Below are 16363 nucleotides of genomic sequence, written 5' to 3' on the forward strand. Positions count from 1 at the left end.
GGGTCTTGCGAGACCCTGTAATGGGATAAGAGGCTTGATGGGGGCACAGACAGATTTAATGCCAGCTAGGATTTCTGTTACTGATTAAGATTCATCACCTTTGGCCTTTTTCTTGAGCTCGTAAGAAATGGGTTGTGGCTCGGTGCAGGACGTGGTGGCACACACCTTTAATCCCAGCACTCGGGAGGCAGAGGTAGGAGGATTGCTGTGAATTTGAGGCAAACCCTGAGATTACATAGTGAATTCCAGGTCAGCCTGGGCTAGAGTGAGACCCTACCTTGAACAAGCAAGCAAAACAAACAAACAAACAGACAAACAAATATATAAATAAATAAGGGCTGGAGAGATGGTTTAGCGGTTAAGCGCTTGCCTGTGAAGCCTAAGGACCCCGGTTCGAGGCTCGGTTCCCCAGGTCCCACGTTAGCCAGATGCACAAGGGGGCGCACGCGTCTGGAGTTCGTTTGCAGTGGCTGGAGGCCCTGGTGTGCCCATTCTCTCTCTGTCTCTGTCTGCCTGTTTATCTCTCTGTCACTTTCGAATAAATAAAAAAAAATAATTATAATAAATAAATAAATGAATAAAAATTAAAAAAATAGCTTGTGGGAGATGAGTGAATGGAAAAAGGGCTTTTTTTTTTTTGCCTAAATAATGACTGCAAAACTAGGGGTGGGTTTGAGAAGATGTGAAATCAGGTCTCAATGAGCCATTGGGGTCAAGGATTATCAGTTATCATCTCAATAACAGACAGCCTTGAACAAGCTGTTAGAAGAACCAGGGTTGATTATGGGACTGTTTCTGTAGCATGTGACCTGGCATGGATTGTTCATGCCCAGAACAGTGACACTGCAAATCACTAGTACTTGGGGGTTCCACTTGGAAAGTGCCTACCCCTCAGGTGACTGTGCTGTCCTCCAGTAAGTGATGAGTGGTCAGATATGGCCAGTGGAGGGGGAGCAGCCTCACGACAGGCACCTGTGCCCATCTGCCACTTTGGAAGGAGGGCCAGATCACAGGGTCAGGAATGCCTCCTGGCCAGAGAACATGAGCCGAGCAGCTGTCCCTGCATGCTACCCATGAGAGGCCTTCTGACCAACTCAGCCTCCAGGAGCGTGAGGGCCCCTGTGGTCAGCAGGTTATGCGACTGTCCTAGCTCAGGTCAGAGGGAGGCCAGGAAGCCTGCTCTTGGCCCTTCACTCAGACATGAATTTGGAAGGCTGGAAAAGCTGCAAAACACTCCCTGCATCTCCTGTGGCCCAGAGAACAGGTCTTTGGAGCATTCAGGGCCCAACAAGATAGGAGGCGAGTGTGTCACACATATAATTGCCGGACAGCAGCATACTTCTGAGATTTGTTGTTCTGTTTGTAAGATGAGTAAAACGCAGTGAGGGTCAAAGTGGACTGTCAGCAAGATGAGGCTTTGAATCTAAGCATTATCTCTTCAAATTTCTTTCCATCAGAAATTTTGAGAAAGATACTGGATGCTGGCTTTTCACACATATTCTCACAGTACATTGAGGGGGCTGACTGAGACACAGGGAAGGGGAAATCTCCAACTGTGGGACCTGACAGCTCTATTGTCTCCTGATGTCCCTCTCTGGATGGGATGTCCTCTGGGCGTGACTCAGCACAGACCTCCATCCTTCATGATACCTGCCACTCGCCTCTGGAGGAAAGAGGCTAGGGACATCAGAACAGTCTACAGTGGTCAGAGCTTCCTCACCTTAGCCCAGTGCACACTTTTCTGTGAGGCTCACCTAAGCACTTTGGGAGTATGGCAGAATTCCTGGCTTTTAGGTAATAGTTGCTAAAGGTGCTGCCATGCCTGTCTTTGGAACAATAAAGTGTCTTCAGAGAACAAAAGAGCCCCTGGTTACAGCTGCTCCTATTACTTCAGCCTTTGTACTTCCCTGCCTGCTGGGGGCTCTGGACACATACTTCCTTAAGAAACAAAGTTTGTACATTTCTCTAGACCTTTGTGTTCACAATCACCCCCTACCACTCCCACATTGGCTACTTCATAAAGTCCTGGTTCTCCTTGAAAATTAATCTTGAGCCTGTCTCTCTTGAAGACGCCAGCCCTGACCCTCTCTTTCCTAGATAGCAACAGTGCTTACAGACTACTTTGGGGGCCCTGGCTGCATGGATCTCTTTTGTGTTTTTATATATTTACTTTTGCTTTTGATGATCTTTCCCATTGGACTGAAAGCCTCTTGAAGCCTCTTGAGGACAAATTCCACATCTCCCACCTTTGCCTGATACCCAATGCCACACAAAGTGGATGCTTGGTGAGCCACTAGTTGGTGATATGGTTTCATGGATGGCTGGTGACTGGTCACAAATGCACATTACACAAGTCAAAAGGTTCATGTGCAAAGCCCTAGTCAAAATCACTTTCTACATCTTAATAAGGCAGAAGGTCTACTATGCCTTTCTCAGGCAGCAGGGCACAGTGTCATATTTGAGGTAGAGCAAATTCAACTTGATGTTTTTTTTTAAATTAAGTATATACTTTTGCATATATTTTGTGTAATGTGTTGGTACCATCATTTCCCTCCCCCCTGCCCCCACTCTACTGAGGGCCCTCTTCAGTTAGATTGCTAGTATTCCCCGTGGGGTTGTGGGTTATGAGTTGTGAGAGCAGCAGTCGTTGCGGAAGAGGAGGTGGAAAAATTGTAAGAACCACAGGTTGTGAAGGAATATCCAGAGGCAACTTGGAATCTAGAGAAGTAAGAAGGGATCCTCCTATGGAAACATCTTTCTGGCTCTGACTTTGAGAAGACTCTGCAGCTGTTGCAATAAGTAGCACCTTCTCTCTGAAATGTGTCTGAGGACAGGCACTGACCTATGCTTGGAGCCGGGGGCCCCATCTCTTCCTCCGATGCAAATAGGATCCATTCTGCCAATGGCAAAGCCCCGCTCTGCTGCTTCCCACACTCTTGGCTGTGGCGCTTTAGTTCTCTCCTCTACATTGTCACAAAGGGAACAGACTGCGCAGAAGGAAGCGTTTGGTGCTGAGACCAGAGCCAGGGCAGCACGAGGCAGATCCAGACAATCTGCTCCTACTCCTCCCAAGGAGAGAGGAAAGGCTTTTCTTTCTTGCTGACAACTAAGCCAGTGATGGAAATTATGGGGCAACTGAAGCTAAGCAAAGCCAGAGAAACACGCCCCAGAGTAACGCATGGCACCAGTCCTGCACACACTGAGAGAAAACTCATGGACGTTCGGAAATAAAAAGTCACCAGGTCGAACTTCCACTGGATTGCTTCTATCGTGCTGCCTTCCCCCCACGGCTTGCACACCTTTGCTGATGGATTGGGACTGCTCTCTGCCTTATCAAACATTTGTGCCGTTGCTTGGTTTGGAAGAGAGCTTCTGATTCCTCTAATAACCCTGCATGGGAAGTCTTAGCTCCACTTGGAATGGGTCCAGTCCTTCTTCTCTAGGAAACATTTGCCGAGGTAACTACTTTACTCACTCTTCTGGTGAAAGAAACCATTTCAAGTGCTCTCCCCATGACACAGCTTTGCCTCCCATTCCTTCCCAATCCCTCCCTTGTAAGCACAGTAGGTAGGGTCATACCCTGCTGCTCTGTAGCAATCAGAGGGTATTTTGGGATGGATGCCTCTTCCAGAAAGCTGAGAAGTAACAGCTTGAATAAGCCTTTAAAAAGACACAGTGGAAAACTTGGAGTGTGTGGTGGTGGTGGGTATGTCCTTTTTAGACTGTTTATAACCTTGAAAATTTCCCCCCATATTTCTCACCACATCTGACTGTGCCTCGCCCTTTATTTCTCACAGGCCTTCCTGCATCTCTTAGCGTACCACCTTCCAACAAGCCTGATTTATTGTGCTGTCACTGCAAAATTAGGACCACCCAGAGGTAGGCACAATAAGATAGACGACACATGGATGTGACAGAGGTGCCTCATAGTAGCTGAGAAGTTCAGCCATACTGGCAACATATGTTCCACAGGGAAGCTGTGAGGGAGAGACTCTGGTGACCTATGGGTTGGGTGAGGTGCTCCACAGACTCCTCTATGCCTGTGAGTTCGTGACTTTGGGAGACTCACCATTGTGGCATTGATGCAAAACTAGGACACCTGGGTGTCCTTTGACAGACAGCCGTGAGAGAGGAGACAGAGAAAATTCTTTCAATTGGACAGCTGAGGGGAAGGGGACTAGAAATTGAGCAGACTTTTGCCCTGACCTATGACAGTGCCACCCAAGAGGGCACAATGTGGTAACAAGTGATGGGAGAGAAGCCAGGCTTTGTCTCCTCTGTTGGAGGACTCGAGGGATCGAGAAGACTTCAAATACTTGTGTGTCGGTCCTCCTTACTCAAGGTATGAGTAGATCATCTGGTTGGTTTGTGTGCTAGTTTGGATGTGAAATGTCCCTCATAGCTCCAGGTGTTTGTGATTAAGCCTCATGCTCAATCCCCAGCTGGTGACAATCTGGGAGGTGGAGTCTTGCTGGAGGAAGTGTGTCACTGGGGGTCTTGAGGTTTATGAGCCCAGTTCCAAGTCCAGTACTTAGACTGCTTTCACCCAGATATGTAAAAAGAACCTGCTTGGGCCAGCCCTGCCCTGCCATGATAAAACTTCCCCTTGAGATTGGAAGCCTGAAAGACCCTTTCCTCCCATAAGCTGCTTCTGGTTGGGTGTTTTATATCAGCAATGAGTACAATAGTCTTGGGGTGTGAATAGTTATGGAAAGAGTATAAGATCCACAGGGTGGAAGGGCATATCCAGAGGCATTTACAATGCCTGATTATTGCTCTCACAACTCATAACCCATGTAGTGGTTTGATTCAGGTGTCCCCCATAAACTTAGGTGTTCTGAATGTTAGATTCCCAGCTGATGGAGATTTTGGAATTAATGCCTCTTGGAGGCAGTGTATTGTTTGGGGGCAGGCTTATGGGTGTCATAGCCAGTTTCCCCTTGCCAGTGTTTGGCACACTCTCCTCTTGGCCAGGGGGTGATGTTCACTCTCTGCTCACACCATCACTTTCCCTGCCATCATGGAGCCTACATCTTGAGCTTGTAAGCCAAAATAAACCTCTTTTTTCTCCACAAGTTGCTCTTGGTTGGGTGATTTCAACCAGCAATGAGAACCTGACTGCAAAAACTCACAACTCCGTGGTGAATACCAACAATCCTGCTGATGAGCATCCTCAGTGAAAAGGGGGCAGGGGGAAGGAAATGATGGCACCAACACATGATGTGTCCATGTAAAGTTTCTACTTAATAAAATAAAATATATTTTAAAAATGTGTTAAGGGTGACACTTAAGAAGTTGTTCTGGAGCCACTGACAAAATTCATGGACACTAGAGTGACCAAAAGTCTTTTAAATACTGTACATCAGTATTTTCACAGATTCCTGAATCTAGGGTTTGTGAGGGACTCTCAAAGGCTGGCACACCCTCCCAAGCTGTCACCCAGCCTCCTCCAGCACAACTCCGTGTTTGATTAAACGGGATGATGAATGGAAATTATCTGTCACTGGGAGGAAGACAAATGTCTTCACTCCATCTTTTTTTCCCCCCTGTGAGTGACAGAAGGAGCACCGCCCTCTGAGCCAGCTCACTTCATCTTTGGATGTTCTTGGATGGAAATGGTTGTGTCTAGTGCCCTATAGACTGTAGTCTTAATCTTATGTTGCTCATCTGGGGAAATCAAATGTTATTTGTTACCGCTGCTTATGATAAATACTAATAACAGCAATTGTTTAGTGAGTAGAACCCTGTTGCAAGTACCAGCTTCAGTACTTCTAGAAAGCACTGTATCCACTGTCTAGCATGATAAACAAAGCCAAAACACTAAGCCACCAACCTAGCTTTGTCATGGGTGGACAACACTGGAGAGTCCTCAGAGCAGGCACGCTCACAAGGCTTTGGGCACTGCTGCTTCCTGGAGTTTCCAGGAAGCCAGTTCTGCATGAGCACCGTCAGGTTAGTGGCTTGCTCTCAGGTTGACCCGGAGGGGCTTCACTGGACTGGTCCATCCAGACCAAGGGCAAGGACGTGGGCAAAGAGAGCTGTTCTGCGAAGGCCAGGGGAAATGAAGGGACTTGTCTGGCCACCCTGGCCTGCAGAGAGGAACAGTGCGATCTTTTGACTAGCTAAGCCTGAGATAGGGGTCTAGGCACTTGTGGTTCACTGGGGAGAGTGCTTCAGGAAAGATCTGTAAGGAGAGAGGGAGGTGGGGAGCCAGATAGGGGCAGAGAGAGGGGCAAACACACATGCAGTCTGGATGTGAGCAACCAGACACAACACAGGATGCCCAGACACATTTTGCATTTCAGGTAAATAGGTTTTTTTTTTTTTTTTTTTTTTTGATGGCATTCAAGTATTTAGTGTTTCTACTAACAATTTATTCTTTGTTAATCTGAAATGAAATCTTGTATTTTTCTTTGCTAAACTGACCCCATTTTTCCCAAATTGAGGATGATTTGGGGATGTGAGACTTGCAGTGGTAAAATGTAGGCTAGCCACCTTGAATCATGGGTCTCAGGGCAAGTCTGACTCCTTGGGGCAGGGTAGAGGTAGAGGTAGGACTGATCCTCGGGTGCCTAAAGCTCAATGCAGAGGGAAGGAGATGTGCTACTTAATTAAAACTCATGGTGGCAATACTTAAAGCTGGAGGTGGGGAGAGGCAGCTCCAGGCTTCCGAGAGCCATTCTCTGGAGGAAGGCAACAGCTGTGAGTCATTAGCTGGCAAAGAAGTGACACACAGCAGCTAGGGGTGGGAATATAGGTCTCTACAAGAGGAGTCCCACAGTATCTACTATGCTATTTACATTCCTCCAGCCCAGAGACTGGAGAAGAGGTAGATGCTAAACCTGTCTCCAGCCCTGCCGTCAGCTCTGCGTGACTCTGTTGCAGGCTGGTGCAGGATTCATGCCAGCGCAGCCAGCCTGGGATTGTTGGATGTTCACAAAAAGTGCTCAAAGCCCAGAAGAGGGGGCTGATTACTCAGGACTGGGAAAGATGACCAGGATACATTAAACACCCGGTGGAGAATCTGAAACTTGAAAAGAGGCCGTTAGGAGCAGGGAGGCAGAGGGGTGGTGGGAAGTGTGTGGTCAAAGCACAAAAGGCTAAAGCATGGAGGTTGTCCATTAAGTCCTCCGTAAAGCAGTCACACAGAACCTTAATTCCGTGCCCACAAACTGGCCCTGGCACAGGGCAAACAAGGTCTACTTGGTTGCAGACTAGATTCTAGGGAGGCTTTGCTTGCACTGGTTTCTGCAGAGGACTAATGATTTATTTTCTGACTGAAGTGACTACTTTGGAAAAGTGCTGGTGGCCCCACTGACCTGGGGATGCCCGGGCACCTGAGGAACGTCCCAGCTCCTGGCAGGGGAGGCCCCGCCACCCAGCCTTGGCCACCATCCATGGGAAGACAAGTTTCCTTCTCACCTTTCCAGCATATCCTGAAACCAGAAGCCTCATGACACCAGCTCCTCTTTCAAGGCTCTGGGATTTCGGCTCTGGCTGAGGCAGGACACCCACACTGCTGGGAAGCCTGAGAAGCTACCGGGACAAAGGTGCAGGGGTTCAGCTGGGGAGAGAGAAGGGACTTATCCCAAAATCAGTGTCCCCATTTCTACACTGAATATAGTTCAGCATTCCTAAGGGAGTCGGGGTTGTGGCACCTTTATTTTAACCATTGCATTGCTGTGTGACCTTGTATATGTCCCTTGGCTTTCCTGAGCCCTGCTTCATATCCATGCTAATGAGACAGACATCAGCATTGGCAGCTCACTGCCTTGCCGCATTTCCCAGCATGTGGAGCAGTGCTCATCTGCTTTTATTTCAATGTGTGGCAGGTCGCGAAGGGGGTGGGCGGGCAAGGTGGTGCTAGTATCTTTGTTTAAGGAAGAAGAAAGTCAATGAAATATAAGCAGTGTGGCTTGTCCTAATGTTACAGCTCCTGGGCTCTGGACTCCAGGACACCAATAGATAATATCTCTTATCGTAGTCTCCAGGAAATGTCTGAGCCTGCATTAGCCATGTTCAAAGTCTTGATTTGGGGCACATCGGGGGCATTTGGTTTCTGCATGTTTTCTGGAACCCATGGAAGCCCAGCTAAGGAGGGCAGGAAGTCCTGCATTGACTCTGCATTCTGTCTCCATGACAGCCTGTTGTCGATATAGATCTCCACACCCTTTGCTCTCAGAAATGCAATCATATTTCCCTCTGAAGCCACAGAACAGATGGATTGTTGAGGGAATAAAATAAGACTTGACACAGGGGTTTTATCTGGGACCCAAGTGTTCACCAGGCTTTTGGATCCTCAGTCACTGCTCAGAACCTGAGGATGTTGACCCAGAAATAATGTTGGGGTTCTGAGCTGGGAAATATGCCTTCTTGTTGAGGATAGCTACAAGGAGGCAGATAATAGAGATAACACCGATGTCAACTGTTTGCGTCTTTGCGGATGGGGCAGAGAAGGTATGTGATGTGGGGCCAGCCTGCAGTTTATGGGCAGAGATTTCAGTCCCAGTTCAGCCACTTCATCTAAGGAGACTCACTGGAGCTTTTTGGGCTCAGTTTCCACCCTTCAGCTTAATTGTTGAGACACTGGCCTCCACAGGGCCTCTTGGTGCTTGGCTACAGCAATACCTCATGTAGGTGAACCCCACTGATTCCCATTTCCTATCAGTAGTTAGTGAATGTAGAGAGTACAAGACATTTCCTCATTCAAACAGAACTTATCTTAGGCAAATCTGTTAAAATGAACTTTTATGTTGAAAAAGAGTTTACATGAATTATGGTCCCACTGGCTTATTATTTTTCTCTGATCTTTCTAGTTAACACTCTCCTGAATATAACACACACGCACACACACACACACACACACACACACACACACACACACACACTTTGAGTGACATTGGGGACGGGGGAGTGACAGCCCCATCTACCTGCACAGAGGCAGAACAGTCCACAATGGAGTCCCCAGGGACTTGGGTCTGCGCCTGGTCTCCTGGCAGGCACTGACAGCAGACTACAGGCCTAGCATTGGCCACATGGGCCCCTGTGCTCCACGGTGACGGGGACCCGGGTGTTCCCTGAAGGATTCTGGAAACACAGCCTGCCAAAGATTCCAGTGTGATTTCCTTTGGGGAAAAGAAAGGAAGGAAATTGGAGAACAGAGAAAGAAGAGAGGAAAGACAAGTGATGGAGAGAAGGAGGGAAGCAAAGAGAGAAGGATAGAGAGCCGGTACAAGTGTGAAATCAGAATAACAGACTGGGGATGGTGAGATGCATGTGAACAGAGTGTGACGTGGGCAACCCCCACAAATAGACCTTCTGTTAAAAATAGCCTTTGTCTAAATGTGGAAAGGGTGTAAATATAGTAGCGGTTTCGGCTTACTACGGAGCCGCCCCAGCTCCAAGTAACAGAGGCTTATTATAGGACGCGTGCGTCAGCAGCAAGGGGAGGGCAGGGCAGGGAGGGGAATGCAGGGAGCAGAGGGGACCACAGGGCTAGGCCTGGGTACAGTACCCCCAGCAGGCTGGGGTCAGCTGGCTCAGCAGCATGGCTCCAGTGTGGGGAACCAATAGGGGCAGATCCCTCTGTAAGGCTCGCAGAGCTGTGCTGGGCAGAAAACTAACAAGCTGAGAAAGGAAGGAGGAAGGAATCGCTGGGCTGGAAAGAATGTGGTCAGAATTGCATTGAAAATGATGGCTCACTCTCATCTGGTCTTCATCAGCCTCAGCCCACTGTTGCTCCTGGACATAGAGGGCAGCATATTTTCTCAGGTCCCTTCTAGAACAAACAAATTGTTGACAAGCCAGTGTCCTTTGCCTTGAATAAGGGATATGAAATGCTTAACAACTGTGAAAGGTACCTGAAAAAACTTTGAGTTTTGAGTCTTGAGGTTTAAACTGGGCATGGTGATACATGCTTATAATCCTAACACTAGGGCTGTGGAGGCAGAAGGATCAGGAGTTCAATACCAGCCTTGGTCATATAGTAAGTTAGAGGATAGCCTGGGCTATATGCTGTCTCATACAAAACAAAGCAATAAGCAAAAAGTTCGAGCTTTAAAATGTCTATCTCTGGTATTTACTGTTTAATAGGCATGAGGAGCACGGTGGCTGGGTTCTTGAGTTTGACAGCTGGGGTGGCTGAGGACACTGCCTTCCAATATAAAGCACACCCAAGCAACTGGACTACTAAGCGAGACTTCTAGCTCTTCCTTCTCTTGGTATATATGACCAAGGTTCAACTGCCCACATAGCTGCTAAGATCTGCTCCTGGTTCTCTGTCCCATCTGACTGGCGCTGGAGTTCTTCAAGATCTGTTGCCCTTTAACTCCTGACCATCCCTTCTTGCATGTGTTTATGCACATGCCACACACCAACACACCAGCCTTTTCCAGTGCAGCCTTCCACCCCTGGCTCTGCTCCCACCTTGGCCTGGCTCACATTGAGTGCTTCATTTTATTAGTTCCTCCCTTTGGCTCATCATTGGCCTTGGCCTTACTCCTAGGATGTAAGGCATACGTTGCTCTGCTAGGTGGCCTTGGACTTTCTAGATATGACCAGAGCTTCACTTGGATGTTGTCCCCTCAAGCTAACCCAGTGGCCATTGACTTAGTACTTGCCCTATACCAAAGCAGATGCCTTTGTTATTTTTCCACATTTGTCCCACAACCCAAGACAGACTCTGGTCCTTTTGTCTCCCCCAGAACACCTCTATTGTTTCTAAAATGCAACAGAGGCTAACAGGGGACAGACCTACTCAAAATGCTGGTGACATATACCCTTTGCCTATGGATCAAAGTCTATACCTATCATGGCTCCGACTTGGCCCCCACCTGCTTTTGTAGCTACCTATCCTGCTATCTAGTCTATGCACTTTCCTCACAGGAACTGGGACTGTCCCTTCTGGGCATCCCCTTGACTCCTGGCTGCACAGGAGCCATGCCATGTCCTCAAACACAATGCTCCTTTTCAAGTGTGCGCATCACCCTTCAGGGTCCTGGAAGGAAAAGGCTATCTAGCTCTTCTAGGAAGCCTGCCTAGGATGGTAGCCATGCCTTTGTTTTCATTCCTACCCCAAATCCTGTATCACTTCTGCACTGGGAACATTAATCCAGAGGCCCAGCCCTACGCTGGGGTGTGGTCCCTCCGCTGTGCTCGAACAGCAATGGGCTGGCCTCTACCGGAACACTGCTGCTCTGAGTTGGAGCTGAACTCTCATTCTCTCCCACTGCTCTGACTGTATGACGGGAAGGATCTGGGTAGTTTTCTTCAGGTCATGTTCCCAGTGCCCAGCCCACTGTCTGACTTAATACCCTAAAGGAAATGAGCGTCCAGGATCTGCGTCTAAATGACATGCTCCTTTCCACTTCACAACTCATATGTGGAAACTCTCATCCTAGGGTGCTACTTTTTTAGAGAAGAAGCATTTGGAAAGGAAACAGATGATGGTGTGGAGTTGTCAAGATTGGATCAGTGTCTTTTAAAAAATTTTCATTTTTATTTGAGACAGAGAGAGAATGGACACACCAGAGCCTCCAGCCACTACAAATGAACTTCAGATGCATGTTCTACCTTGTGCATCTGGCTTATGTGGGATCTGGAGAATTGAACCTGTGTCCTTGGCTTTTCAGGCAAGGGCCTTAACCACCAAGCAATCTCTCCAGCCCCCCCCCCTTTTTTTTTAAAAAAATGTATTTTTATTTGAGATGGGGTGGGCGGGGAGAGAGAAGTCTTTTTAAGATGAAACATGAGGATGGAACCTTGCCAAGCTGGTACCTTGATCTTGAGCTTCTAGCTTCCAGAATGGTGAGAAATAAATTTGCTATTGAATTCCTTAGGCCTGTGATATTTGTTATAGCAATAATTTCTTGACCTTTTATAGCTGTTATCTGTGTGAGGGCTGATTTTTCTACTGGTTCTGCCTTTGGCTCTGAGGCAGGTCTGAGGAGACCACCCAGGTACACCTCTGGGATGTATGCATGGTGTCGAAGAACTGGGTGGGTGTTTCTCAGCTCTGCCTCTTCTTAGCTCTGCACCATTAGAAGTTGTTTTACCTCTGAACAGTTTTCTCTGCTGTGAGAGTGCCTGCTATGAGGACTAAAATTGTAGAGATATAGGCATTGAGCGAACTGCACAGTGTTCTCCAAACACAGACCTTCACTGCAGCCTTCAAGGCTCTCCACCAAAGCTGGGCTTTGGAGACCGGCAGCTCTGTGCATTCCACCTGCCCCTAGCCTCCCAAGGAAAATACACTTGCCTCCTCTCTCTACCTTAACAGAGCAAAATCTCCAGACTCTTCTGATTACCAGGTCCCTTGTGAGCACATGATGGTTTTCTGCCCCAAGATTCTTAAAAAGAAAAACACAAGCCTGAATAGCAGTCAGTTCTGGCAGAAGTTGGACTCATTGTGAACCAAGGAAGGAGGCTGCAAAAGGAAATGGGAAGAAAGAGGATCTACCGATAGTCAGCTGGTGCTCATCCAGGTAAGTCTACCTCCCTGGCCCCAAGTGGCCCTGCCCTGGGCTTGGCTGGTCCTGCAGCCTCCCAGGATTCAGGAGAGCTAATGGAATGGCTTGGAAAGCAAGCTTTGGGGCAGATGGTATCTTCTGCCTAGAGAATGAGAACACAGTGGAAAGAGTGCAGAGCCCAGCTCCAGCCCCTGCTCCCCTGCCTGCTGTCAGAGTAAACTTGGGCAAGTCTCCTGACCTCTTAGTGCCTTGGCTCTTTATGGAGGACATGAGAATGATTTTGATGTGAGCCAAAATCAAATGGGATTATTTGTGAGCATTTTAAGCACTGTACCTGTTCTTGATAAATGGTAATTGAAACAGATTCTATTTCTATGAGTTTGTATTTCAGGCTGCCAGGAAAAAGAAGCAACGATAAATGATTTAGAAAAATAAAATCTTGGGGGTAGAGTTTTTTTTTTTTTTTTTTTTTTAACATTTCCTATCTAGGACACAGCAATCTCTATGAGGCAGACTGAAAAATTTGCCATGGGAGCAAGGATATTCAGGGAAGGACAAGAAAAAGGATTTTTGTAGGATCATGCTCAAGAATTGGGGCCTCGTCATAGTTTGTATTGCAGACTACTGTGTAGAAAGCTTACAGCTAGATGATGCACAATCAGAGAACTTGATTTGAGAGGGTGGCAGCTTCTCAAAGCAATCCTCTCTACCAATTAATCCCTAACCAATCTATTCTACCTCTCCATGTATGCTTCTTTCCCCATCTTAATCTTTCATGCATATACATACATATGTGGCTTCATACACACGTCATATGAAGAAGGTGGAAGTGAGGTGTGGTGGGGAGGACCAGAGCTCAGATTTTGAAAGAAAATATTACTTTTTGACACCATGGTTCTTCCTCATGTTATCTGAATAACATGCTAGGGAAACATCTGGGCTGAAAAGAGGAAGTATCCATTCACAGTCTCTACCCATCCTACCCACCCTTTGCGTGTGCCTCAGACAGTTGCAATGATCCAACTGCTCTGTGCAAAATACTTAGCATTGTAGTAATTCCATCACTATATAATGTCATAACACATTCGCACATAAACAGAAATTCTATTCACTTGTGTAATGTACCCATTCATGTCACATAGTCAGGGATCCACATTGGGCATTGCTGTGCAGGTGGAGACATGCATGTACACCTTTGCTGTATAATGCAATTGAGACTGTTTTTGTGGACTTGGAGTTCTGTAATGTTCTGCATTAGGGGACTTTGCGGGGAACCACCAACTTCTGAAGTAGAGGCATGGGATGACAGCCATGTCCCTGAGGTGGCTATCCATAGAAAAGATGTCAGAATGGCACTGGCAAGGTTGAAGAAGATGCTTGTGGATGGGGAGCCCAGCAAGTGGAGGCCCCCAAGCAGCTTGCACCCATATATATGTTAAGGCCACATCTCCATTGTCTTTACCCAGCCAATTAGTGACTGAATGTGGCAGGGATGCAAGCAAGGCACACCTGTCTCCCAGAGTCACAGTGTGTCTGGCAGGTAGGTGACAATGGCTCAGGAATACCTGATGGCCTTGTTGAATATTCCTAGATTGCCGACCATTAAGAGCTTCCACTCAATCTTCCTTCCATCCCTTCTGTTCCCAGGTCAGACATGTGTCCTGCTGGATGGCCTTCCTGTCCTCTCCTGTTGTCCCATTCCAGGTCTCTATACACTTTGTCACAGTGGTTTCCATTGGTAAGATCTTGAAATACCTAATGCTATGTTTATCTCTGCTTCTAAAACCACAGGGAAGAGTGTAGTCCTAAGTCCTATTGGAAGCTCGGGATTAAGAAGTCTCACCAGCCTGGTGTGGTGGCGCATGCCTTTAATCCCAGCTCTCGGGAGACAGAGGTAAGAGAATCGCCATGAGTTCAAGGCCAGCCTCTACATTGTGAATTACAGGTCAGCCTCGGCTAGAGTGAGACTCTACCTCAAAAATGTCTCCCCCCCCCCCAACAAAAAGAAAAAAAGAAGTTTCATGAGTCCACAGGAGAGAGGGAGGAGGAAGGGGAGCATAGGGTTGCACTTCTGATCATGCGCTGAGGACTCTGTTCATCTGCCAAACCACACTGTGAGGCAGGTGCTAGAGCTTCCCTACAAGGTGGGGACACAGAAACCCGATGGGCTCTATGATTTGTCCAAGGCCATGAAATTTGACAGAGCAGAGCCTGGTCAGGAACCAGGCCTTCTGGGGTGTCCAAATCCCTGCTCTCTTCTGCATGGTGCTGCCCACTGGACACCTCCCAACATTTTTTCCAAGTATTTTCTCATATCTACAATGGCCCCTGGGAAGAAATGATGTGTATCACCTGTTCACCTGCCCCTTCACAGACCAGAAGCTAAAACTCAGGCTAGGTCAGTGACCCAAGGTCTGGGAAGGACCCAACTAAGAGCCATATCTTCTGTTTTTTTTTTTTTTTCTTTGTGAATCCCTCTCCATACTATGTAAGCCTCTGTGAGTCATGTGGGAGCTGTCTGCTTTGCCTGCAATGACCCATAAATTCTCATTTCTCCTCTCTTTTTGGCAGCACAAACTCCAGATCAGAGAAAGGCCTGGTAGTGCCTGGCATCTAGGAGCCAGAGGAGTTGAGGAGAAGCTCTGGCCTCCCCCCACTGGAAACTCAACACCAGCCTCCTTCCCTCTTGCTTGAAAGTACTCTAGAGTTTCTGTGCTCACAATGCATCTCTTTGGAAGGCTGCCCTCCAAGGGTTGCCATGGTGACTATTTTGGTACTGCATGCTAGAAAAAGCTGAGGCACCTGCTGGTCACACCACCAAAACTTGTCTCTGAAAAATCAGCAGATGGCATTTGTCAGAAATTCCGACTTCTTGATTAATTTGGGGAAAAAAGGAGTGTGTGGCAGTGCCAACATCCTTTAACCTGGATAGTTTTTTGTTGGTGTTTGGGGAAGATGTGGGGCAGCTGTGTACACATCCCATGAACTTCCTTCACAGAGCTGGGTCACTTTCTTTTTCATGGAGGCAAAGAAGTTTGGGAATTTGGTTTCTAGTAAATAAAAAGAGGAAGACCATGATTTTGCTTTTATTTTAAGATGGGAAATTTCAGGCTTGGTTTTGGAAAGGCCCATGCTTTACTTCTAGTAAATTCCATGAGGTTTTTGGGGACAAGAGGGTTAGTTGATTTTGAGTTTATGTCTAATACTGTAGTGTAGCAGTAGTCTAGGTTCCACGGAACTCACTATGCCATCAAGGTTGGGCTTGAATTCATGATAATACACCTGCCTCAGCTTTCTAAGTGCTGGTATTATAGACATGGGTCACCATGCCTAACTCCCATGAGTTCTTAAATATGCCTCCAGTTTGGTTTAGCTCACTTAAATCTCAGTTTCCTCATCTGTAAAATAAGGCTATTTATCTCACAAGGTGACAAAGAATAACAAATAAATGAACTATTATTGTTCTTACTATTATTATCATTGAAAAGAATTAAATTTAGTATGGAGGAAGGTGCTAGTTCACGAATTGGTATATGTTTTAGTTATAACTTTTTAGCTGTGCTTATGAAAATAAATCAATTAATTTCACTATCAGTCTAAGCAACAATATTATAATTGAAGCAACATAAAAATACAATAAAGGCTAGAGAGACGGTTTTGCAGTTAAGGTGCTAGCCAGTGCATCCTAAGGACCCAGGTTCGATTCCCCAGAACCTACATAAGCCAGATGTATATGGTGGCACATGTGTCTGGAGTTTGTTTACAGTGGCTAGAGACCCTGACACACCCAGTCTCTCTATCTGTCACCGTCTTTCTTTCTCTCATAATGAATAAATAAAAATAAAATGTATATTTTTAAATACAACAACACTTCTGGCTGCACACTTTCTCTCTAT

General features: G+C 47.0%; 1 long non-coding RNA gene across 1 annotated transcript; it reads left to right on the top strand.

Annotated features, from left to right (window-relative positions):
• Window positions 1-12394: 12394 nt before the first annotated feature.
• Window positions 12395-15476, top strand: LOC123460042. Its single transcript, XR_006636754.1, has 3 exons — window positions 12395-12482; window positions 14259-14361; window positions 15039-15476. It is a non-coding gene; the product is annotated as an uncharacterized LOC123460042 (long non-coding RNA).
• Window positions 15477-16363: the final 887 nt, after the last annotated feature.

Source organism: Jaculus jaculus, chromosome 1, assembly GCF_020740685.1.
Source record: "Jaculus jaculus isolate mJacJac1 chromosome 1, mJacJac1.mat.Y.cur, whole genome shotgun sequence".
NCBI classification, from domain to species: Eukaryota; Metazoa; Chordata; class Mammalia; order Rodentia; family Dipodidae; genus Jaculus; species Jaculus jaculus.